The sequence below is a fragment of the Phyllopteryx taeniolatus genome, chromosome 6 (genome assembly GCF_024500385.1).
Source record: "Phyllopteryx taeniolatus isolate TA_2022b chromosome 6, UOR_Ptae_1.2, whole genome shotgun sequence".
NCBI lineage: Eukaryota > Metazoa > Chordata > Actinopteri > Syngnathiformes > Syngnathidae > Phyllopteryx > Phyllopteryx taeniolatus.
This window is the reverse complement of record NC_084507.1, coordinates 7,904,991-7,929,202: the sequence shown is the minus strand read 5'-3', so window position 1 is coordinate 7,929,202 and position 24,212 is coordinate 7,904,991. Positions and strand designations below refer to the sequence as shown.

The following is a 24,212-nucleotide window of genomic DNA, read 5'->3' as shown; positions in this document are numbered from 1 at the left end:
CGACCCACATTTGTACTCACCCGATTTTGTTCTCTTGGGGGTGAGCATGCTGTGACAATGCGAGAGATTGTGTGATTTCCGAAGACGAAAAACATGGCGGCGCCCCTTGCATAGACTTAGAAAAGCAGCTATTACAAGACAAAATTTCTCTTTCCTTTTTCAGCGGCGGATGGTCGCTTCGTACTTTTCTCTTTTCCTTTGCTAGCTTCGCTAGCAGCGGTAACTCTCAGAGAGCCACTTGAGATTCGCGCAGCTATGTCAATGCCAACTTGTCTGTCATGGAGGATCCCAGCCCCCGTATCGAGCTGCCGCTGAAGAGAAAAAAAGCGGATTCTTCCACTTCAACTGAGGATTTACTTGTTTTGACAGAGACACAGACTAGTGTCATCCTCTCAATCGACAAGAAATTTTCAATTACACTTGACTTGCTTCGCCAAGAGATCACCGAAAGCAGAAAGAGCTTGGAATTCACGCAACAACAGGTGAATGAGCTAAGATTAGATAATACTACTGTCTGCACTCAAGATAGTTCACAAGATTACCTTTCACCATATTCACTGATTGGGAGGCCATCGTCCAGGAAACCGACCAAATCCCATCATTGCAAAGTTTGAACACTTTCAGCAAAAAGTGTTTGTGAAATCAAAAGGTCATGAGCTCAAAGGGACTTCGTTTGGAATGAACGATCAGTTCCCCAAGGAAATCAACGAGAGATGTAAAATCTTGTACCCGATGATGAAGAATCACCGTGAGAAAGGCAAACGAGCATGGCTAGTTGTCGACAAGCTATATGTCGACGGCCAACTGTTTCTTGATGCCAACGTCACGCCCTGGCTCTTCGAGTTAAGTACTTCTTTTGCTCTGTTGTCGTTATTGTCAAAAGTGTATTGTATTCTGTTTCATTCTTTCTACTTTTGCTGAGACAAAAAAAAAACGGACTCACGCATGCCACCAGCATGAACTCTCACTCCTATCTGTCTGCTTTCCAGCTCTGCTTATTTCCACACACACGAAACACACAAGTCACTCAAAACTCTTCTTGCGCAATACAAACAACCACCACACACCATATTATCCCCTTGTCACTAATCTCTTTTTTCTATGTTCAGTGTTTGTTCACTACCCTTCTATGTATCCTGGCTTTGCTGTACTTAAATATAGCATCTCTATCACCCTCTCTAAATAACATTTGTCAACACAATACCAAAAAAATCTCCCGAAAACTGTCAAAAAAACAACAACAAAGAATGCATAGTAGCCAATCTACAACCCCAATTCCAATGAAGTTGGGATGTTGTGTTAATAAAATCATGTTCAACCTATATTTCATTGAATACACTACAAAGACAAGATATTTAATGTTAAAACTGATAAACTTTATTGTTTTTAGCAAACAATCATTAACTTAGAATTTTATGGCTGCAACACATTCCAAAAAAGCTGGGATAGGGTCATGTTTACCACTGTGTTACATCACCTTTTCCTTTAACAACATTCAATAAATGTTTGGGAACTGAGGACACTAATTGTTGAAGCTTTTTAGGTGGTATTATTTTCCATTCTTGCTTGATGTACAGCTTCAGCTGTTCAACAGTGCGGGGTGTCCGTTGTCGTATTTTACGCCGCTTCATAATGCACCAAACATTTTAGAATTTCATGGCTGCAACACGTTCCAAAAAAGCTGGGACAGGTGGCAAAAAAGACTGAGAAAGTTGAGGAATGCTCATCAAACACCTGTTTGGAACATCCCACAGGTGAACAGGCTAAGTGGGAACAAGTGGGTGCCATGATTGGGAATAAAATAATTCACAAGCAAAGATACAATTATCATGGGAGGTGACTTTAACATTACGCTAAATCCCCTAATAGATTGCTCAAATCTAAAAAATAGCAATCAGCCACAATGCCCCAATATACGAGAGCAGTATATGGACGACTTTCGTCTTGTTGACATATGTAGGCTGAAAAACCATACAAAAAGAATACACATTTTTCTTGTCAGTTCACCGCTCTGTCTCAAACAATTCGGCAACTCAAAGAATTACCTCCAAAATACATCCAATCATCATCAGCGACCATGCACTAATTTCTCTCAATCTAAAAATTGAGTCAAGTCTGGGACCCCCTCCAACATGGCGCTTTAACACGTCCCTATTGAAGGACCCGGATTTTGATTCTTTTGTGAGGAAGGAATGGGATGAGTTTTTGAAATTCAACGACTCCCTCACCATATCCCCATCTCTGCTGTGGGAAACCGGGAAAGCTGTATTGAGAGGTTGAATGATACCATACTCTTTTAACAAGAACAAAAATTAGAAAATGGAATTGAGGAAAAAATTAAACACCTCACAGAAAAATATGCAATTAATCCGACAGATACGCTTACAAACCAACTTCAAAAGACAAAACATCAATTAGACATTATCTTATCAAAAAGAACAGATTTTCTCCAACAGTTAAGATACACTACACTAAATAAATGAAATATTATTTTACAATTATTATAGCAGCTTATACGCTTCTTCGAACAACCCAGACCAAAAAGAAATTGAAACTTTTATTACGGATCTAAACATTCTTCAGTTAAATACACAAATTAAAGACACCCTCGATGTTCCTTTAACCATCACAGAATTACATAACACATTAAAAAATATGCAATCGGGACGAGCGCCTGGCCCAGACGGAATCTCCGTTGAATTCATTAAACATTTCTGGCCAATACTAGCGCCTCTATTTTCAGTCAACAGTCAAAGAGATAAATGATAAAAGGTCAAATAAGTAGCCATATGAAAACAGCTTCAATTAAATTATTACTAAAGTCAGGTAAAGACCCCATTCTCCCGGCTAATTATCGGGCATTATCACTGATTAATGTAGAGATCAAGATTATCTCGAAAGCCCTCGCAGCAAGACTTGAAAACGTACTCCCGTCGATAATCCACTATGACCAGATAGGCTTCATTAAAGGTAGAAGTTCCACAAATAATGGGGCCCCCCTGTCGCTCCTCGGGCCTACTTCCTCCTCTTCTCTCCATTCCTTGCGTCCCGCTGCGGTCGCCTCTTCCTCTTATCGTGGGGGGGGGTGGTCCCCTGTGGGCTGTGGGGCCTGCTGTGGAGTTTTCGTCCCTGGCTGGTTTGGGGGGGGGGGGTCCACCTCCCATACTCGGGGGCATGTAGTGGTTGCTGGCTGGAATGGGGGGGTGGGTGTATGTCCCAGGGTCGGTGATGCGTGGCTGTGTGGGGCGGCCCTCTTCGACTGTGGTTGTCCTGCCTGATGGGCCCGACATGCAGGAGCCATGCCTCTTAATCACTCATCTAGCAAACACTCGCACCACTTATTAATTATTTTTCTCACTCGTCACATCTGGGCATATCCAGGATTTCCTGGGGGACTGGAATGGGGTCGGGAGGGTGCGGGTGTTGGACCGGATTTCAGCACGTCAATGCTGTTTTACGGTCCGTGCGTCCTGCCCCTCCGCCCTGCCTGTCTCCCTGTATTTTAATGCATCATACACACTCATCCCCATGTGTCTTTTAATGCACCACATACACCCCTCTCTGGGGGACAGTGGGTCTTGGGTGGGGGGGATTTGGCTGTTAGGCAGCAGTGCCTGGCAGCCCTGCCCCCACCCCGGCTCACTGGCCTCTCCAGATTTTAATGCACTACACCACTCGGAAGGGGGGGTCACTGATACACGGGGTAATGACGGGGACCTGGCAGTCATAGTAAAAGGGGGGCAGGTGGGTTCTCAATAAGCTTCATGGTGGTGCTTCTGAGGCTGGTCCCCCCCGGGCTGGAGATTGCTTGGCGTTGGGGCTCCCCTCTCATGCCCCGCTCCTGCTCCCTGGGTTCCCCCCTTATCGTTCCCTTGTCAGGCACCCCTATCCACCCTCCTTTTCAACAAACAAGGGACACCGTCCCGCCCTCAGGCTGTGCGGGGACTGGCTGGATCGTGGGCCCTGCAGTTTAGGGGGGTGTCTTGCTCTCCTGGGGGTGGAGGTTGGCTGGGGGTGTGCTATTGGGTCCCTGCAGCCTCCTCCGAGCGGGCGATTGTCGGGGCACCTGAGTGTGGCCGGCAGACGGCTCTGGGTCCCTCGGTGTGGGACATCTCCCATCCGCCGGGCTGCTCTCGGGTGGACTCCTGGGCCCGGTCATGCCTCTTGATTGATTGGGTGGGGTCTTCAGTCACCGTGGTGCAGGCACAGCAATTACAGGATAGTTCTGTCAGTCACTGTGCATGCGAAACGGTGAAAGTTCACTTGCATGTGTCTGCAGGCACACACCCCTGGGACATTTTCTCTTTCTTTGGAGCCACTCACTTATTGCGACAAATAACTCATGAATATGCGAATTGCTTGGGTATCCCCTCACTCACACTCTCGTCTTATAGACTTGTAGAATTTACATAGTCACTCCCACCACACTTCATTGTCCTGTCCTATCTTGTTCTGTCCTTCCCTCACAGGGTGGAGCACCACTGCCCCATACAACACTCATATCTAATGTTTCATTGTTCTTGATATGTAATGATTTACTTTTCTCATCTTGTTTACGCTCTGTTTTAATGCTCTGTCTTTTGTGCTTTCTTTTCTCACTCCCCTCTAGAAACTTCGACTGATCGACTCTGTGTCTCAATATAAATTATTATACTAAGAAACCACAGAATGCAGCCCTATGGGGGGCACAAGTCAGTGCAAACTGTAGGCCGGTCCCAAGCCCGGATAAATGCAGAGGGTTGCGTCAGGAAGGGCATCCGGCTTAAAACCTTGCCAAACAAATATGAGCGTTCATCCAAAGAATTCCATACCGGATCGGTCGTGGCCCGGGTTAACAACGTCCGCCACCGGCGCCGTCAACCTGCAGGGCGCTGTTGGAAATTCAGCTACTGTGGGTCGAAGTCGAAGTCAAAGAAGAAGAAGAAGAAGAGGTGGAAAGCGGGTTCTTTGGCAGAAAGAGAAGAGGAAAACACAGAGCCTAGAACTGAATGTGGGGACTTTGAATGTTGGGACTATGACAGGAAAATCTCGGGAGTTGGTTGACATGATGATTAGGAGAAAGGTTGATATATTGTGTGTCCAGGAGACCAGGTGGAAAGGCAGTAAGGCTAGAAGTTTAGGGGCAGGGTTTAAATTATTTTACCATGGTGTAGATGGGAAGAGAAATGGAGTCGGGGTTATTTTAAAAGAAGAGTTGGCTAAGAATGTCTTGGAGGTGAAAAGAGTATCAGATCGAGTGATGAGGCTGAAATTTGAAATTGAGGGTGTTATGTGTAATGTGATTAGTGGCTATGCCCCACAGGTAGGATGTGACCTAGAGGTGAAAGAGAAATTCTGGAAGGAGCTAGATGATGTAGTTCTGAGCATCCCAGACAGAGAGAGAGTCGTAATTGGTGCAGATTGTAATGGACATGTTGGTGAAGGTAATAAGGGTGATGAAGAAGTGATGGGTAAGTACGGTATCCAGGAAAGGAACTTGGAGGGACAGATGGTGGTAGACTTTGCAACAAGGATGCAAATGGCTGTAGTGAACACTTTTTTCCAGAAGAGGCACGAACATAGGGTGACCTACAAGAGCGGAGGTAGAAGCACACAGGTGGATTACATCTTGTGCAGACGATGTAATCTGAAGGAGGTTACCAACTGTAAGGTAGTGGTAGGGGAGAGTGTGGCTAGACAGCATAGGATGGTGGTGTGTAAGATGACTCTGGTGGTGGGGAGGAAAATTAGGAAGACAAAGGCAGAGAAGAGAACCATGTGGTGGAAGCTGAGACAGGACGAGTGTTGTGCAGCTTTTCGGGAAGAGGTGATACAGGCTCTCGGTGGACGGGAAGAGCTTCCAGAAGACTGGACCACTGCAGCCAAGGTGATCAGAGAAGCAGGCAGGAGAGTACTTGGTGTATCTTCTGGCAGGAAAGGAGAGAAGGAGACTTGGTGGTGGAACCTCACAGTACAGGAAATCATACAAGGAAAACGGTTAGCTAAGAAGAAGTGGGACACTGAGAGGACCGAGGAGAGGCGAAAGGAATACATTGAGATGCGACACAGGGCAAAGGTAGAGGTGGCAAAGGCAAAACAAGAGGCATATGATGACATGTATGGCAGGTTGGACACTAAAGAAGGAGAAAAGGATCTATACAGGCTGGCCAGACAGAGGGATAGAGATGGGAAGGATGTGCAGCAGGTTAGGGTGATTAAGGATAGAGATGGAAATATGTTGACTGGTGCCAGCAGTGTGCTAGGTAGATGGAAAGAATACTTCGAGGAGTTGATGACTGAGGAAAATGATAGAGAAGGGAGAGTAGAAGAGGCAAGTGTGGTGGACCAGGAAGTGGCAATGATTAGTAAGGGGGAAGTTAGAAAGGCATTAAAGAGAATGAAAAATGGAAAGGCAGTTGGTCCTGATGACATTCCTGTGGAGGTATGGAAGCATCTAGGAGAGGTGGCTGTGGAGTTTTTGACCAGCTTGTTCAATAGAATTCTAGTGCGTGAGAAGATGCCTGAGGAATGGAGGAAAAGTGTACTGGTGCCCATTTTTAAGAACAAAGGTGATGTGCAGAGCTGTGGCAACTATAGAGGAATAAAGTTGATGAGCCACACAATGAAGTTATGGGAAAGAGTAGTGGAGGCTAGACTCAGGACAGAAGTGAGTATTTGCGAGCAACAGTATGGTTTCATGCCTAGAAAGAGTACCACAGATGCAGTATTTGCCTTGAGGATGTTGATGGAAAAGTACAGAGAAGGTCAGAAGGAGCTACATTGTGTCTTTGTAGATCTAGAGAAAGCCTATGACAGAGTACCCAGAGAGGAACTGTGGTACTGCATGCGGAAGTCTGGAGTGGCAGAGAAGTATGTTAGAATAATACAGGACATGTACGAGGGCAGCAGAACAGCGGTGAGGTGTGCTGTCGGTGTGACAGAAGAATTTAAGGTGGACGTGGGACTGCATCAGGGATCAGCCCTGAGCCCCTTCCTTTTTGCAGTGGTGATGGATAGGCTGACAGATGAGGTTAGACTGGAATCCCCGTGGACCATGATGTTTGCAGATGACATTGTGATCTGCAGTGAAAGCAGGGAGCAGCTGGAGGAACAGTTAGAAAGATGGAGGCATGCACTGGAAAGAAGAGGAATGAAGATTAGCCGAAGTAAAACAGAATATATGTGCATGAAGAGGGGTGGTGGGGGAAGAATGAGGCTACAGGGAGAAGAGATGGCAAGGGTAGAGGACTTTAAATACTTGGGGTCAACCGTCCAGAGCAATGGTGAGTGTGGTCAGGAAGTGAAGAAACGGGTCCAAGCAGGTTGGAACGGGTGGAGGAAGGTGTCAGGTGTGTTATGTGACAGAAGAGTCTCTGCTAGGATGAAGGGCAAAGTTTATAAAACAGTGGTGAGGCCAGCCATGATGTATGGATTAGAGACAGTGGCACTGAAGAGAAAACAGGAAGCAGAGCTGGAGGTGGCGGAAATGAAGATGTTGAGGTTCGCTCTCGGAGTGACCAGGTTGGATAAAATTAGAAATGAGCTCATCAGAGGGACAGCCAAGGTTCGATGTTTTGGAGACAAAGTTAGAGAGAGCAGACTTCAATGGTTTGGACACGTCCAGAGGAGAGAGAGTGAGTATATTGGTAGAAGGATGATGAGGATGGAGCTGCCAGGCAAGAGAGCTAGAGGAAGACCAAAGAGAAGGTTGATGGATGTCGTGAGGGAAGACATGATGGCAGTTGGTGTTCGAGAGGAGGATGCAGGAGATAGGCTCTCATGGAAAAGGATGACGCGCTGTGGCGACCCCTAACGGGACAAGCCGAAAGGAAAAGAAGAAGATACTAAGAAACCAGAGTGGCAGCTTAACAACTCCCCTGTGACACAGTAAAACTGTTCTGGCATAAAAGGGATACAGATCCTCCATTCTGCTTGCCCTAACAGCCGAACAGCCATGCCTTCACCGCTACGCCACCAAGCCACACTACCTGCTCACGTTCCCTCTTCCTGCTCGCTCCTGGTCCCGACGGTCCGCCATCGTGCCTTGAATATCCTTACCCTGTGTCAACCCGCAATAAACAATACTAAATCTACTCCCTCCACCTCAGTCTGCTCTTTGGTCCAATCCAACTCACATCTGACTTCGCAACGTGAAAAACAGGACAGATTTTATTCATCCAGGAATCCACTTCTTGACTGTTTTTTTTTTTTATGTGAAGGGTTGTGAGCAGGCTAGAGACTAATTTGACCCTCCACAGAACATAATAGCAGAAAGGGAGAGGTAATGTTTTATAGTTAAGGATTATGGAAAGACCACACAAATAATGTTCATAAAACTTTGACAGATGGCACATGCGCCAAGCAAGAAAGCTGTGTATAGAGGCTGCTTTTAAACATAAAGTTGAATTGTGTCAGTCAGGGTACAGACAGAGGCGGCACGGTGGATGACTGGTTAGAGTGTCAGCCTTACAGTTCTGAGGACCGTGGTGAGGGACCAGACAAAGCACGGCTCCAGGCCATAGTGTTTGACCTACACTGTCAACTGACGCCAGTATGCTCATGGAAAACATTAACCTGGAATCCCAACGTGCACAGCTGTGCATTCATGTGTGCTCTGTATATGAAGTCACACTGTATGCTTGTGAGTGTAATGTACGCCGTATGCACAGCAGACTCCTCCAAGCCTTTACGTCAGAGAGGAGACTCTGACAATAATGCAATAATAGCCAGTCATTCTCTCTCACTGTATCTTTTACTCAGAGGTGAGTAGTGACGAGCAACATTTACTACATCACACTTACTTAAGTAACTTTTTGGGTAAATTGTACTTGTCAGAGTAATTTTAATCCAACGTACGTTTTGCTTTCACTTGAGTATTCTTGTTATGAAGAAACACTATTTTACTCCATTACACTGAGCAACATTCTTCTCTCCATTTGCATTTTTATCCACAGGTATTTATTATTGATTACACTATCTATTTTGGTTTGTCATTGAGACTCGCATGACTCTGTTTAAGCAACCCACCATAACGTTTGAGTCCATTTCACCAATTTAAAGGTGTCAGGCAGTCACATGACCACAAAGTCTCCATGGCCTCACAGTTTTCAAAGTGACCAATTTACATAGAACATGGCAGAAATCTATATTTACCTTAATTTACCTAACCCTAACGCTAACCACCCCAGTGAGGATTACTGGTATATAAAATGGATGGATAAAACCAGCAGATGAACCACATGGTGGGAAAGTAAATTGCAGTTGTACACATTCAAAAGGAGCATGGAGAAAAAGCCATCTGGAATGTATGCACAGCACTGAAGCTCAAGATGTAAGTTGGCAAAGCTCAAAATTGTTTTGGAGTAATGAAACAAATGTTAGCATTGCTGATAAATGTGGATGAATCCATCTGTTTAAGTTTAATGTAATTAAAGTATCCATCCATCCATCCATCCATCCATCCATCCATGTTTTTTACCGCTTCTCCTCACTAGGGTACTATATATTATTATTTTAATTAATCATCTAATCCTAGTAAGCCTATTGTGCTGCTTTACAATGAAAGTTAATTTAAGACCATTTATTGTGGCTGAATTTGACTGAGTTTGCTTTTTTATAAACAAAAATAGTTTTTAAAGTGATATTGTTGGGCAGTATTTTAATTTGTCTATTTGTATTAAATATTTTTTGTCGATTTGATGTTCATGCTACTTAAAAAAAAATCAGAAGTTACTAACCAGTTGCTTAGTACTTAAATATAATTTAAAGCACCAATAAGAAAATAACCTTTTATTATTAAGGCAATTAAGTTATGAATAAAAACCTTAAACTGTGGACAGTCTAATAACTCATGTTTTGATGGAAGAAAATATTTAGGATGTAATTATTGTTTTGGCTTCCCCCATTAAGGGTTGCCACAGCAAGTCATTTGTTCAGCTCAATGTTTAATTTGCACATTCTTCCTAATGCAGGCTGTCATATGGAGAAAAGCCGTACCACTTTTCGATGATGGCTTCAAACCTAAATCACAACAATACCAAAACTCAAAGTGAAGAGGCTTCTAAGAATAACCTGACTGGTAAGGCACTATAACAATGCCAATAACATTTTAAAAAAATTCCCCAAACTACTCTTACCACCCTTAAAGTACTCAAGATGATTGCTATAATGGATAAATCCCATCCAAAACTTTTTGAGCTGTATATTACAGACTAACAGAACACTTTGGGATGTTGTCCCAGAGTGACTTCCTTCAGGCGGGCCACTCAGTCAACAGCATGAATTGATCAAACTGCAACTTACACAGCCTTGTTTTGCTTTGTTTGACAAAGAACCTCTGTGCCAGCAGCAATCCCACCCACACTGAGTGTATGAAGGTGATGTACGTTTGCAGGCGAATTAGTTCACATTTGCAACCAATCTATTTGCTATTGTGATGAGTGTCAAATGTGCACTCGTGAAGCCTTGGGGACTTGTAGTTTCATTTCATATATTTCTGTGGCATACTTCGAGTGGGTGTTATCCCTTGTAGCAAGTGTAGCATTGCGGCTTGCACTCAGTTGTCTCCTCCTGTGTGGCCAAACAATTCCCATTTTTAATCAAATCTTACAAATAATAAAACATTTTGCATGTTAATTTTTAACAAGAACAGGTAATTTTGTTCTGAAATAATACATATACAATACTTGTGAATGCTGGTGTGGATCCTTCTATGTGTGTGTGTGTGGGTTGGGGGTCAGATAGTGGGGGAAGTTACAATAATAATGGACAATAAGAATAATGAGACACAATCAAATAGAGTGAGGTACACTAAAACTATGGAAACTGTGATCTAATACACCAACACCTAAAGGCTTGTGGATGTGTACACATTTCCAAAAGTGTTCAATTGTGTTCATTGTGCCATACAGGTCACATGATGAGCTTCAGTTCCCATGACTGCTGTGAGTCATGCTTGGGACAGGGGCACGCTGGCTTGTTCCACCTGTGGCAAGGACAAGAAGCTGGCAACAGCTGTGGATGTTGAGCAGACCTACAAGTGGCTGGAAGATGGCCAGTGATACAGGTTCCAGTGACCACATGTTTGGCTGCAGTGGCAAGCGTGAGCTTTAAGGAGGCTGGCTGTAATAATGTCACTATGCCTGATGAACAAGCTGCCAGTACCACTCTGTGTAAATGCTATTTAAGTGAGAAAATACACCGACACATAGTCACCTTGTTAGCAACATTTTTTTTTCACAGAGGTACAGTGGAAAGTGGAAACTAAAGTTGAGACAGTCATACAAATCAAAGTTCAAAAAAATAGTTCTGATCTCAGATGAGACCTCTGCAATTTTCACGAGACTTCAACTTGGTGACATCTAATGGATACACTTCACAAGCGTTTAGCTTTCTGTGTTTTGGTTGACACCGCCAAAGAAAAGTACCAAAGGTCTCCACATCTTCTTGTCCTTTCGGCTTGCCCCTTTAGGGGTCGCCACAGCGCGTCATCCTTTTTCATCCTATCTCCTGCATAGCCTATCTCCTCTCGAACACCAACTGCCCTCATGTCTTTCCTCACGACATCCATCAACCTTCTCTTTGGTCTTCCTCTAGCTCTCTTGCCTGGCAGCTCCATCCTCATCATCCTTCTACCAAAATACTCACGATTTCTCCTCTGGAGGTGTCCAAACCATCGATGTCTGCTCTTTCTAACTTTGTCTCCAAAACATCGAAACTTGGCTGTCCCGCTGATGAGCTCATTTCTAATTTTATCCAACCTGCTCACTCCGAGAGCGAACCTCAACATCTTCATTTCCGCCACCTCCAGCTTTGCTTCCTGTTGTCTCTTCAGTGCCACCGTCTCTAATCCGTACATCATGGCTGGCCTCACCACCCTTCATCCTAGCAGAGACTCTTCTGTCACATAACACACCTGACACCTTCCTCCACCTGTTTCAACCTGCTTGGACCCGTTTCTTCACTTCCTGACCACACTTCCCATTGCTCTGGACAGTTGACCCCAAGTATTTAAAGTCCTCCACCCTTGCTATCTCTTCTCCCTGTAGTCTCACTCTTCCCCCACCACCCCTCTCATTAATGCACATATATTCTCTCTTACTTCGGCTAATCTTCATTCCTCTGCTTTCCAGTGCAGGCCTCCATCTTTCTAACTGTTCCTCCACCTGGTCCCTGCTTTCACTGCAGATCACAATGTCATCTGCAAACATCATGGTCCACGGGGATTCCAGTCTAACCTCATCTGTCAGCCTATCCATCACCACTGCAAACAGGGCTGATCCCTGATGCAGTCCCACCTCCACCTTAAATTTGTCCGTCACACCTACAGCACACCTCACCGCTGTTCTGCTGCCCTCGTACATGTTCTGTATTATTCTAACATACTTCTCTGCCACTCCAGACTTCCGCATGCAGTACCATAGTTCCTCTCTGGGTACTCTGTCATAGGCTTTCTCTAGATCTACAAAGACACAATGTAGCTCCTTCTGACCTTCTCTGTACTTTTCCATCAACATCCTCAAGGCAAATAATGCATCTGTGGTACTCTTTCTAGGCATGAAACCATACAGTTGCTCGCAAATACTCACTTCTGTCCTGAGTCTAGCCTCCACTACTCTTTCCTATAACTTCATTATGTGGCTCATCAACTCTATAGTTCCCACAGCTCTGCACATCACCCTTGTTCTTAAAAATGGGCACCAGCACACTTTTCCTCCATTCCTCAGGCATCTTCTCACCGGCTAGAATTCTATTGAACAAGCTGGTCAAAAACTCCACAGCCACCTCTCCTCGATGCTTCCATACCTCCACAGGAATGTCATCAGGACCAACTGGCTTTCCATTTTTCATCCTCTTTAATCCCTTTCTAACTTCCCCGTTACTAATCATTTCCACTTCCTCGTCCACCACACTTGCCTCTTCTACTCTCCCTTCTCTCTCATTTTCCTCATTCATCAACTTCTCGAAGTATTCTTTCCATCTAGCTAGTACACTGCTGCCACCAGTCAACATATTTCCATCTATGTCCTTAATCACCCTAACCTGCTGCACATCCTTCCCATCTCTATCCCTCTGTCTGGCCAGCCTGTATAGATCCTTTTCTCCTTCTTTAGTGTCCAACCTGCCATACATGTCATCATATGCCTCTTGTTTGGCCTTTGCCACCTCTACCTTTGCCCTGTGTCGCATCTCAATGTATTCCTTTTGCCTCTCCTCGGTCCTCTCAGTGTCCCACTTCTTCTTAGCTAACCTTTTTCCTTACATGATTTCCTGTACTGTGAGGTTCCACCACCAGGTCTCCTACTCTCGTTTCCTGCCAGAAGATACACCCAGTACTCTCCTGACTGTGTCTATGATCACCTTGGCTGCAGTGGTCCAGTCTTCTGGAAGCTACTCCTGTCCACCGAGAGCCTGTCTCACCTCTTCCCGAAAAGCTGCACAACACTCGCCTGTTTCAGCTTCCACCACATGGTTCTCTGCTCTGCCTTTGTCTTCCTAATCTTCCTCCCCACCACCAGAGTCATCTTACACACCACCATCCTATGCTGTCTAGCCACACTCTCCCCTACCACTACCTTACAGTCGGTAACCTCCTTCAGATTACATCGTCTGCACAAGATGTAATCCATCTGCGTGCTTCTACCTCCGCTCTTATAGGTCACCCTATGTTCCTGCCTCTTCTGGAAAAAAGTGTTCACTACAGCCATTTGCATCCTTGTTGCAAAGTCTACCACCATCTGTCCCTCCAAGTTCCTTTCCTGGATGCCGTACTTACCCATCACTTCTTCATCACCCCTATTTCCTTCACCAACATGCCCAGTACAATCTATACCAATCACAACTCTCTCTCTGTCTGGGATGCTCCGAACTACTTCGTCTAGCTCCTTCCAGAATTTCTCTTTCACCTCTCGGTCACATCCTACCTGTGGGGCATAGCCACTAATCGCATTATACATAACACCCTCAATTTGAAGTTTCAGCCTCATCACTCGATCTGATACTCTTTTCACCTCCAAGACATTCTTAGCCAACTCTTCTTTTAAAATAACCCCGACTCCATTTCTCTTCCTATCTACACCATGGTAAAATAATTTAAACCCTGCCCCTAAACTTCTAGCCTTACTGCCTTTCCACCTGGTCTCCTGGACACACAATAGATCAACCTTTCTCCTAATCATCATGTCAACCAACTCCCGAGATTTTCCTGTCATAGTCCCAGTATTCAAATTCCCCACATTCAGTTCTAGGCTCTGTGCTTTCCTCTTCTCTTTCTGCCGAAGAACCCGCTTTCCACCTGTTCTTCTTCTTCTACTTCGACCCACAGTAGCTGAATTTCCAACAGCGCCCTGCAGGGTGACGGCGCCGGTGGCGGACGTTGTTAACCCGGGCTATGACCGATCCGGTATGGAATTCTTTGGATGAACGCTCATATTTGTTTGGCAAAGTTTTAAGCCGGCTGCCCTTCCTGACACAACCCTCTGCATTCATCCGGAGTTGTGACCGGCCTACAGTTTGCACTGGCTTGGGCCCCCCATAGGGCTGCATTTCCAAAGGGCTCGCCATCGCGCCTTGGATATCCTTATCCTGTGTCAACCTGCAATAAACCATTCTAAATCTACTCCCTCCACCTCAGTCTGCTCTTTGGTCCAATCCAACTCACATCTGACTTCACAACGTCAACGACAAACAGGGCAGATTTTATTCATCCAGGAATCCACTTCTCGACTGTTTTTTTTATGTGAAGGGTTGTGGGCAGGCTAGAGCCTAATTTGAGCCTCCACAGAGCATAATAGCAGAAAGGGAGAGGTAATGTTTTTTAGTTAAGGATTATGGAAAGACCACACAAATGATTTTCATAAAACTTTGACAGATGGCACATGCGGCAAGCAAGAAAGCTGTGTAAAGATGCTGCTTTTAAACATAAAGTTGAATTGAAAAGTCAGTGTACAGACAATAATGCATCTTGCTATAAGAAAGAGAGAATACATTTATTGTTCTGTTGGATTGCACCCCATTGCGTCCTCCTTTACCAATTACCCCGTTATAATATTCACTTCTACCTCTATGTGCAATTCAAAAGTATGATTGCAGTTACTGAACTATTGTAATAAGTAAAATATATTTTTTTAAAATGACGTTTTAAATACATTCCTTCCATTTAATCTTATGCATCTCTAGGTTTGAGGGTGCTATGATTTTGACCACACCCAGTTTGGCGTAAGTAAAATTAGCAGTGCAACCACACACAAAGATGTCAATTGTTTTGCTCAGCGACAATGGCAGTGTACATTTATTTGTGAACACTTACTATTGCACTTAAGCACACACTATACTCAACTACACACGCCCCACCCCCCCACCGCTCCCACCACCGGGCCATAGTGTTTGACCTACAGTGTCAACTGACGCCATTATGCTCATGGAAAACAGTAACCCGGAATCCCAACGTGCACAGCTGTGCATTCATGTGTGCTCTGTATATGAAGTCACACTATATGCTTGTGAGTGTAATGTACGCCGTATGCACAGCAGACTCCTCCAAGCCTTTACGTCAGAGAGGAGACTCTGTATATCACGCTTGTGATGGACCAATTTTCATGAATCACTGGCTCTTTATGGAAAAAGACAATAATGCAATAATAGCCAGTCATTCTCTCTCACTGTATCTTTTAGTCAGAGGTGAGTAGTAATGAGCAACATTTACTACATCACACTTACTTAAGTAACTTTTTGGATAAATTGTACTTGTCACAGTAGTTTTAGTCCAACGTACTTTTTGCTTTCACTTGAGTATTCTTGTTATGAAGAAACACTATTTTACTCCGTTACACTGAGCAACATTCTTCTCTCCATTTGTATTTGTATCTACAGGTATTTATTATTAATTGCGCTATCTATTTTGGTTTGTCATTGAGACTCGCATGACTGTTTAAGCAACCCACCATAACGTTTGAGTCCATTTCACCAATTTAAAAGTGCCAGGCAGTCACATGACCACAAAGTCTCCATGGCCTCACACAATGTACAAAGTTTTCAAAGTGACCAATTTACATAGAAGATGGCAGAAATTTATAGTTACCTTAATTTACCTAACCCTAACGCTAACCACCCCAGTAAGGATTACTGCTATATAAAATGGATGGATAGACTGTGAAAAAGAACAGCTATGTCATGTGCTGTCATCTGTTTGCCTAAAATGTTGCTACATCAGCGTACAACAACTACACTTGGAACTTGAGAAAGATAAAGGGGGATGTCTAGGTCTGCATTGACAAAACGTTATACTCTGCGAACTAAAACCAGCAGATGAACCACATGGTGGGAAAGCAAGTTGCAGTTGTACACATTCAAAAGGAGCATTGGATAAAAAAGCTATCTGGAATGTATGCACAGCACTGAAGCTCAAGATATAAGTTGGCAGAGCTCAAAATTGTTTTTGAGTAATGAAACAAATGTTAGCATTGCTGATAAATGTGGATGAATCCATCTGTTGAAGTTTAATGTAATTAAAGTATACATCCATCCATCCATCCATTTTCTTTACCGCTTCTTCTCACTAGGGTACGATATATTACTATTTTTAATTAATCATCCAATCCTGGTTGAGTTTGAGTTTGCTTTTTTATCAACAAAAATATTTTTTAAAGTGATATTGTTGGGCAGTATTTGAATTTGTCTATTTGTATGCAATATTTTTTGTCAATTTAATGTTCATGCTACTTAAAAAAAATCAGAAGTTACCAACCAGTTGCTCAGTACTTGAGTAGTTTTAAATATAATTTAAAGAAACAGTGCACTTACTTGACAAAAGTCTTTGGGTACTCTACCCACCTATGCTTTAATCTATCGTAATTTTAAGATAAAATTCATCCATTTGAATATATACATACGGTAAATATATATTTCTTAACATGCTAAGCACCAATAAGAAAACAACCTTTTATTATTAAGGCAATTAAGTCATGAATAAAAACCTTAAACTGTGGACAGTCAGTTAAAAATGTATAATAACTCATGTTTTGATGGAAGAAAATATTTAGGATGTAATTATCGTTTTGGCTTCACCCATTAAGGGTTGCCACAGCAAGTCATTTGTTCAGCTCAATGTTTAATTTGCACATTCTTCCTAATGCAGGCTGTCATATGGAGAAAAGCCGAACCACTTTTCGATGATGGCTTCAAACCTAAATCGCAGCAATACCAAAACTCAAAATGAAGAGCCTTCTAAGAATAACCTGACTGGTAAGGCACTATAACAATGCCAACATTTAAAAAAAATGCCCCAAACTACTCTTACCACCCTTAAAGTACTCAAGATGATTGCTATAATTGATGAATCCCATCCAAAACTTGTTGAGCTGTATATTACAGACTAACAGAACACTTTGGGATGTTGTCCCAGAGTGACTTCCTTCAGGCGGGCCACTCAGTCAACAGCATGAATTGATCAAACTGCAACTTACACAGCCTTGTTTTGCTTTGTTTGACAAAGAACCTCTGTGCCAGCAGCAATCCCACCCACACTGAGTGTATGCAGGTGATGTATGTTTGCAGGCGTATTAGTTCACATTTGCAACCAATCTATTTGCTATTGTGATGAGTGTCAAATGTGCACTCGTGAAGCCTTGAGGACTTGTAGTTTCATTTCATATATTTCTGTGGCATACTTCTAGTGGGTGTTATCCCTTGTAGCAAGTGTAGCATTACGGCTTGCACTCAGTTGTCTCCTCCTGTGTGGCCAAACAATTCCCATTTTTAATCACATCTTACAAATAATTCTAAATTTTGCATGTTAATGTTTAGATAGTTCTTGTTAACTTGAAAGTGTACCATTGTTAACAAGACCAGGTAATTTTGTTCTGAAATAATACACATACTGTCATGAACGGAACAGAGGATAGGACCGAAAAATGCAAAACTCCAAAACAAATGGACAGTTTCAAAAAGAGAGGTTTAATATACGGGCAGTGGTCGGTACACAGGCAGGCAATCCAAAAAAGGCAACAGTATTCAAAAACGTGAGGCAAAAAGGTGAGGTCGATAATCGGTACAGGGTCTAGTCTTACTGTGAGTCTGTGACGTGGAAACAAGGAATGCTGGAACGCGACGACAAGGTACAACAAACTGGCGACTAGAAAGAATGAAAAATGAGGTTAAATTCAAGGGGTAATTAGGGTGAACGAGGCACAGGTGGTGAAGATGCTCTCAAGAGCAGGTGTGTACGAGACAGGGGGGAAAACAACAACCGGAACACACACCTATGACACATACAATACTTATGAATGTAAGTAAGTATTACACACACACACACACACACACATAGAAGCATTCATACTTATGAATGCTTCTATGTGTGTGTGTGTGTGTGTGTGTGGGTTGGGGGTCAGATAGTGGGGGAAGTTACAATAATAATGGATAATAAGAATAATGAGACACAATCAAATAGAGTGAGGTACACTCAAACTATGGAAACTGTGATCTAATACACCAACACCTAAAGGCTTGTGGATGTGTACACATTTCCAAAAGTGTTCAATTGTGTTCATTGTGCCATACAGGTCACATGATGAGCTTCAGTTCCCATGACTGCTGTGAGTCATGCTTGGGACAGGGGCACGCTGGCTTGTTCCACCTGTGGCAAGGACAAGAAGCTGGCAACAGCTGTGGATGTTGAGCAGGCCTACAAAGTGGTTGGAAGATGGCCAGTGATACAGCTTCCAGTGACCACATGTTTGGCTGCAGTGGCAAGAGTGAGCTTTAAGGAGGCTGGCTGTCATAATGTTACTATGCCTGATGAACAAGCTGCCAACACCACTCTGTGTAAATGCTATTTAAGTGAGAAAATACACTGACACATAGTCACCTTGTTAGCAAAAAATTTTTTCACAGAGGTACAGTGGAAAGTGGAAACTAAAGTTGAGACAGTCGTACAAATCAGAGTTCAAGAAAATAGTTCTGATCTCAGATGAGACCTCTGCAATTTTCACGAGACTTCAACTTGGTGACATCTAATGGGTACACTTCACAAGTCTGTTTAGCTTTCCATGTTTTGGTTGACACCGCCAAAGAAAAGTACCAAAGGTGTCAAAGAAGAAAAATGTGATGATGACCATAGAAACTAAAATGGAATTCATTGGTTATTGGAAGTGGTACATACACACATCTCTGTTCTGGCTGCTCTGTCGAATATGTAAACAAAAAGTTTTAAGAGAAAGAACTTAAAGGAGACAATTATATGCATTTTTTATGATTTACTACAGCTTCTCGGTGTCTTTGTAATGTCACCTGCTTTCATTAAAATGCCCCAAGTATCAAAAATTAAAGCGCACATCAGTCTGTTTTGAGGGGGCCATCTTGTATCAATAAAATCAGTTTTATAGTGTTATACTCCGGAACCAGTATGGCTTTCATCATCGACTTTGAATGAAGGAAGTGGCTCCTTGTGAAAGCTAAACCCACAGTGTGAAAAAAAAAAAGTGAGTGACGGTAAAGGCAATAAGTATATTTTCAATTGTGGACGTAGCACTTCATACACGTCACATGTGCAGATTTGTACATGTAGAGTATGTTGTGCACATATCGGCAAACAAATATTTTTCCTACCATGTTAACAACTTCAATCACCAACTAATGTACCAGTTATCAGAAGGTAACACTAATCTGTGCATCCGAAAAAACTTGCAGTTCAGCTTACCTTTTGGTTTTGACATTTGACAACCTTCGGACAGTGTAGTCTGGCTGTGGCTTGAAATTGGCAGAGCTTTCCCCAGTTTAGCTGCCAAGTCATGGGCGGGTGTTTGTGGGGGGCTGTCAGTGGTGTAACTCTGATGTGAAACGGGGCGGGAGACAAATATTTTTTTTCTACCCCCCTGGACGATTTATTTAACCCCCCAATTTTAAATGAATCAATCGTGTGTACTTGAGGGTCACATGAGGAAATGAGAGATTATCAGAATCAGAATCATCTTTATTTGCCAAGTACGTCAAAAATACACAAGGAATTTGTCTCCGGTAGTTGGAGCTGCTCTAGTACGACAACAGACAATTGACAGAGAATACTTTTGAGACATAAAGACATAAAAAACACAGTCACTGAGCAATAAAAGGTTACCAGTAATGTGGTAATGCTGCTAAAATTTCTTATTATTTTTTGACAATTATGCAAAAAGATGCAGAGTCCTCTAGCAATTAGAGCAGTTTGAAATGACTAATAGAACAATAGTCCGGTGTAATGACCATTGTGCAAAGGGCACAGAGAATTCAACAAATCTATGCAATTCAAAGTGACGAATAGTGCGATAATCTGGGACAATGTCGATTGTGCAAATGTTGCAGATGCTACTCAGGCACATGAGTGGCCAGTATTGGTCAACAACAGACATGCAAATAGTGCAGTGTGACGAGACTACAACAGTGAGTGCACAAGTATTGTATAATTGGCCCGACAGGGATGTGACAACAAACTCTCCAAAAAAATTGCCAGCATGTTGCAATGGAATTCTAAGTTAACTGTTTAAGAAGTTAATGGCAAGAGGGAAGAAGCTGTTGGAATGTCTGCTTGTTTTAGTTTGCATTGTTCGGTAGTGCCTACCTGAGGGAAGGAGCTGGAAGTGGTGGTGACCAGGATGTGGATGGTCCAAGAGGATTTTGCATGCTCTTGACTTAGTTCTGGCAGCATGCAAGTCCTCAAGGGTGGGTAGGGGGCTTGAGGGGTACGACAATCTTTTTAGCAGTCTGTTGCTGTCGGAGTTTGTCCTTTTTTGTAGCAGCACAAAACCAGACTGTGATGGAAGAACACAGGACTGATTCGATGACCGATGTGTAGAACTGCCTCAGCAGCTCCTGTGGCAGGCCGTGCTTCCTCAGAAGCCACAGGAAGTACATCCTCTGCTGGGCCTTTTTGAGGATGGAGTTGATGTTGATCTCCCACTTCAGGTCCTGACACACTGTAATTCCCAGGAACTTGAAGGTCTCGACGGTTGACACAGGGCAGTTGGACAGCGTGAGGGTCAGCTGTGGCGAAGGATGCCTCCTGAAGTCCACGATCATGTCTAGTCTTGAGCGTGTTCAGCTCCAGGTTGTGTCGGCCGCACCACAGCTCCAGCCGCTTCACTTCCTGTCGATACACAGACTTGTCACCGTCTTTGATGAGGCCGATAACTGTGGTGTCGTCTGCAAACTTCAGGAGTTTGACAGCCGGGTGCGTTGAGGTGCAGTCGTTCGTGTAGCGCGAGAAGACCAGCAGAGAGAGGACACAACCTTGAGGCGCCCCGGTGCTGGTGGTGCGTGTAGATAAGGTGGTGTCCCCCAGCCTCACCTGCTGTGTCCTGCCCGTCAGGAAGCTGTAAATCCACTGGCAGATGGTAGGCAAGACGTTGAGCTGGAGAAGCTTGGAGGAGAGGAGTTTGGGGATGATGGTGTTGAATGCAGAGCTGAGGTCCATGAACAGGATCCTCGCGTAGGTCCCCACGCCGTCGAGGTGTTCCAGGATGAAGTGCAGTTCCATGTTGACTGTGTCATCCGCAGACATGTTTGCTCGGTAGGCAAACGGCAAGGGGTCCAGCAGGGAACCTGTGACGCTCTTGAGGTGGTCCAGGGCGAGGCGTTCTAAGGACTTCTGGACGACAGGCCTGTAGTCATTAATACCCGAGATTGCAGGTTTCTGGGATGATGGTGGAGCATTTGAAACAGGATGGTACTTCGCACAGTTCCAGAGATCTATTGAAGTTCTGTGTGAAGACTGGAGCGAGCTGGTCCACGCAGTCTCTGAGGCAGGATGGGAACACAAGGTCTGGGCCTGCCACTTTGTGGATCTTTTGTTTTTAGAAGATGCGTCTCACATCCTGTTCGTGGCTGGTCAACGCAGAAGTCAGAGGTGTGATGGTGGTCGGTGGTCGAATCCACTCTTAACACACATCAAACCACAGGATAATCTTTTCGGATAATCTTAAAACGCAAGCTTGTCTGGTTTTTGAGGTGCTTGGTCGGGAAGGGGCAGAATCGGCACAAACACAGCCCGACTGTCTTCATGTTTGTACCGGGCCGTAGAACTATTATATATATACATATATATATACATATACATATATATATATATATATATATATATATATATATATATATATATATATATATATATATATATATATAAATATATTCCGTACTGCTTATCCTCACTAGGGTCGAGGGCGTGCTGGAGCTGAGCCAAGCTGACTCTGAGCAAGAGGCGGTGTGCACCCTGAACTGGTGGGCAGCCAATCTCAGGGCACATATAAAGAAACAAACATTCACACTCACATTCACACCTATGGGCAATTTAGAGTCTTCAATTAACCTACCATGCATTTTTTGGGATGTAGGAGGAAACCAAAGTACCTGGAAAAAACACTCGCAGGCACAGGGAGAATATGCAAACTCGACACAGGGGAGGCTGGATTAAAACATGGGGTCCTCAGAACTGTGAGGCAGATGTCTCATAATTGAATTAATGTTTTTTTTTAATGCCCTTTATCAACTCCTAGGCAGGGACTGTTAATAGTTTGAAGTTTGGATTTTTATTGAAGGACATTCTTATTTTTTTGGGGTTGTTTTGTTGTTGGCTTTTGAAAAAAGATTTACATAAAAAAGAAAGGTAGTTGGAGATGGAGAGAGAATAATTCATGTTATCTATTTAAATACAAAACAAACAAATACCACTGATGTCTTTTATCACAATTTCGATTTCTCTTGTTTATAATATTAAAGTTTGTTTATTCCAGATTCAGTGTTTGTTGTCATATGATCAACTTTAATGCTACATTTCTGGGGAGAAGGGAAACATGCACATTTCATTTTCATTAAAATTGAGTTTGTCCAAATTTTTAATTTTGGCCCACCGTGAATTTGAGTTTGACTTATACGTTCACTTTAACAACCCTTTGTCATTTCAGAAAATGTGTTACCTTTAACAGGGTAGGACACGCTCATGTATGTCTTTTGTGTCCACACACACACACACACACACACACACACACACACACACACCAATCCAAACTAGTTGTCATGTATTGTGTACCAGCTTTTTTACTTTTTATTTATTTTAATTTTTTTTATGAGATGCTCATTTCTTGTCAAGAAGTATCATCTCACACTTACAGTAAATTAACTACAGAGAATGTATTGCTCTATTATATGTGTCAGAGTGGCGTACTTGTAACTTAAATATCCTTAAATGATGGATTGTGGTTGTGCACAACCACCAAAATTATTTTAATGAAGCTGTTATAGCTTCATTTGGAGTGTTTCCTTACATTCAAATTACAAGTAATGACATTGATTTGAAGCATGTGTTGGCTTTAACTTCCATCTTTATCCATTGCGCACCATTTACAGGATTATTTTTTTCACATGTAAAATAATCATCTGTTCATTTTGGTGCAGAGTCAAGAGACACAGTGTATGAGGGGCTGATGTTTTTTAAATGTTTTAAAAACCAATAGTGATTAATGCAATATGTTTCAGTACAAGAAGAAACAAAGGGCTTGGCAAAGACACAAAACATACAGGACAGAGCTGATGGAGCAAAGTAGATGCAGGTGAAACTCCTAATCAGACAGGACAGAGGCATACAAGAGAATATTGTTGCACAATAAAACTGGAAATAATCAGGAATATTATAAACAATGCGTGACAGTGTTGCTTGTGTTCGGCTGTTAGCAGGCCTTTAACTGATTGTACTGCTTGACGGTCATTTTTGTTCATTTGAATCTGGGCATATGTCCCAGTCTTCAACCCACACAGAATGTTTTGTCAGCATGATTGATATTAGCTGATGTCAGTTCATGCAGAGATGCGTCTCACTGCAGAGTTGCTCTGTGGATTTCATTGCTGACTCAGTTTCTGATGTCAATAGATATGTTTTGTTGTGGATTGTTGCTGAGGACTAAAATGACTTGATGTTGTAAATCAACACTTGTTTTGGTTCCGACAAACGCTGTTTATGCCTATGGTAAAACATAGACCCAGCTGGACATACACCACATACAGATTGACCATTCATTACACTTTCAAGAAAAGGGTGGAGTCGGCATGAAACTGAACTTTATTCCAGAAATGAAAGTTCATATTCATTCCAACAGGGGTTTTGGATTCGAGTAGTTCTATTCGTTAGTGGTGGCAAATCTAACCTGCTCTTATGGATATTGACTTGTCAAGTTAGGAAGCAATTAACATTCCACCTGCTGTTGAGCAAATTG

General features: G+C 43.2%; 1 long non-coding RNA gene across 1 annotated transcript; it reads left to right on the top strand.

Annotated features, from left to right (window-relative positions):
* The first annotated feature begins 9,899 nt into the window (after window positions 1–9,899).
* Window positions 9,900–19,205, top strand: LOC133480184 (uncharacterized). The gene is made up of 4 exons (XR_009789208.1): window positions 9,900–10,057; window positions 10,890–11,080; window positions 17,114–17,220; window positions 18,537–19,205. It is a non-coding gene; the product is annotated as an uncharacterized LOC133480184 (long non-coding RNA).
* The last annotated feature ends 5,007 nt before the right edge of the window (window positions 19,206–24,212 follow it).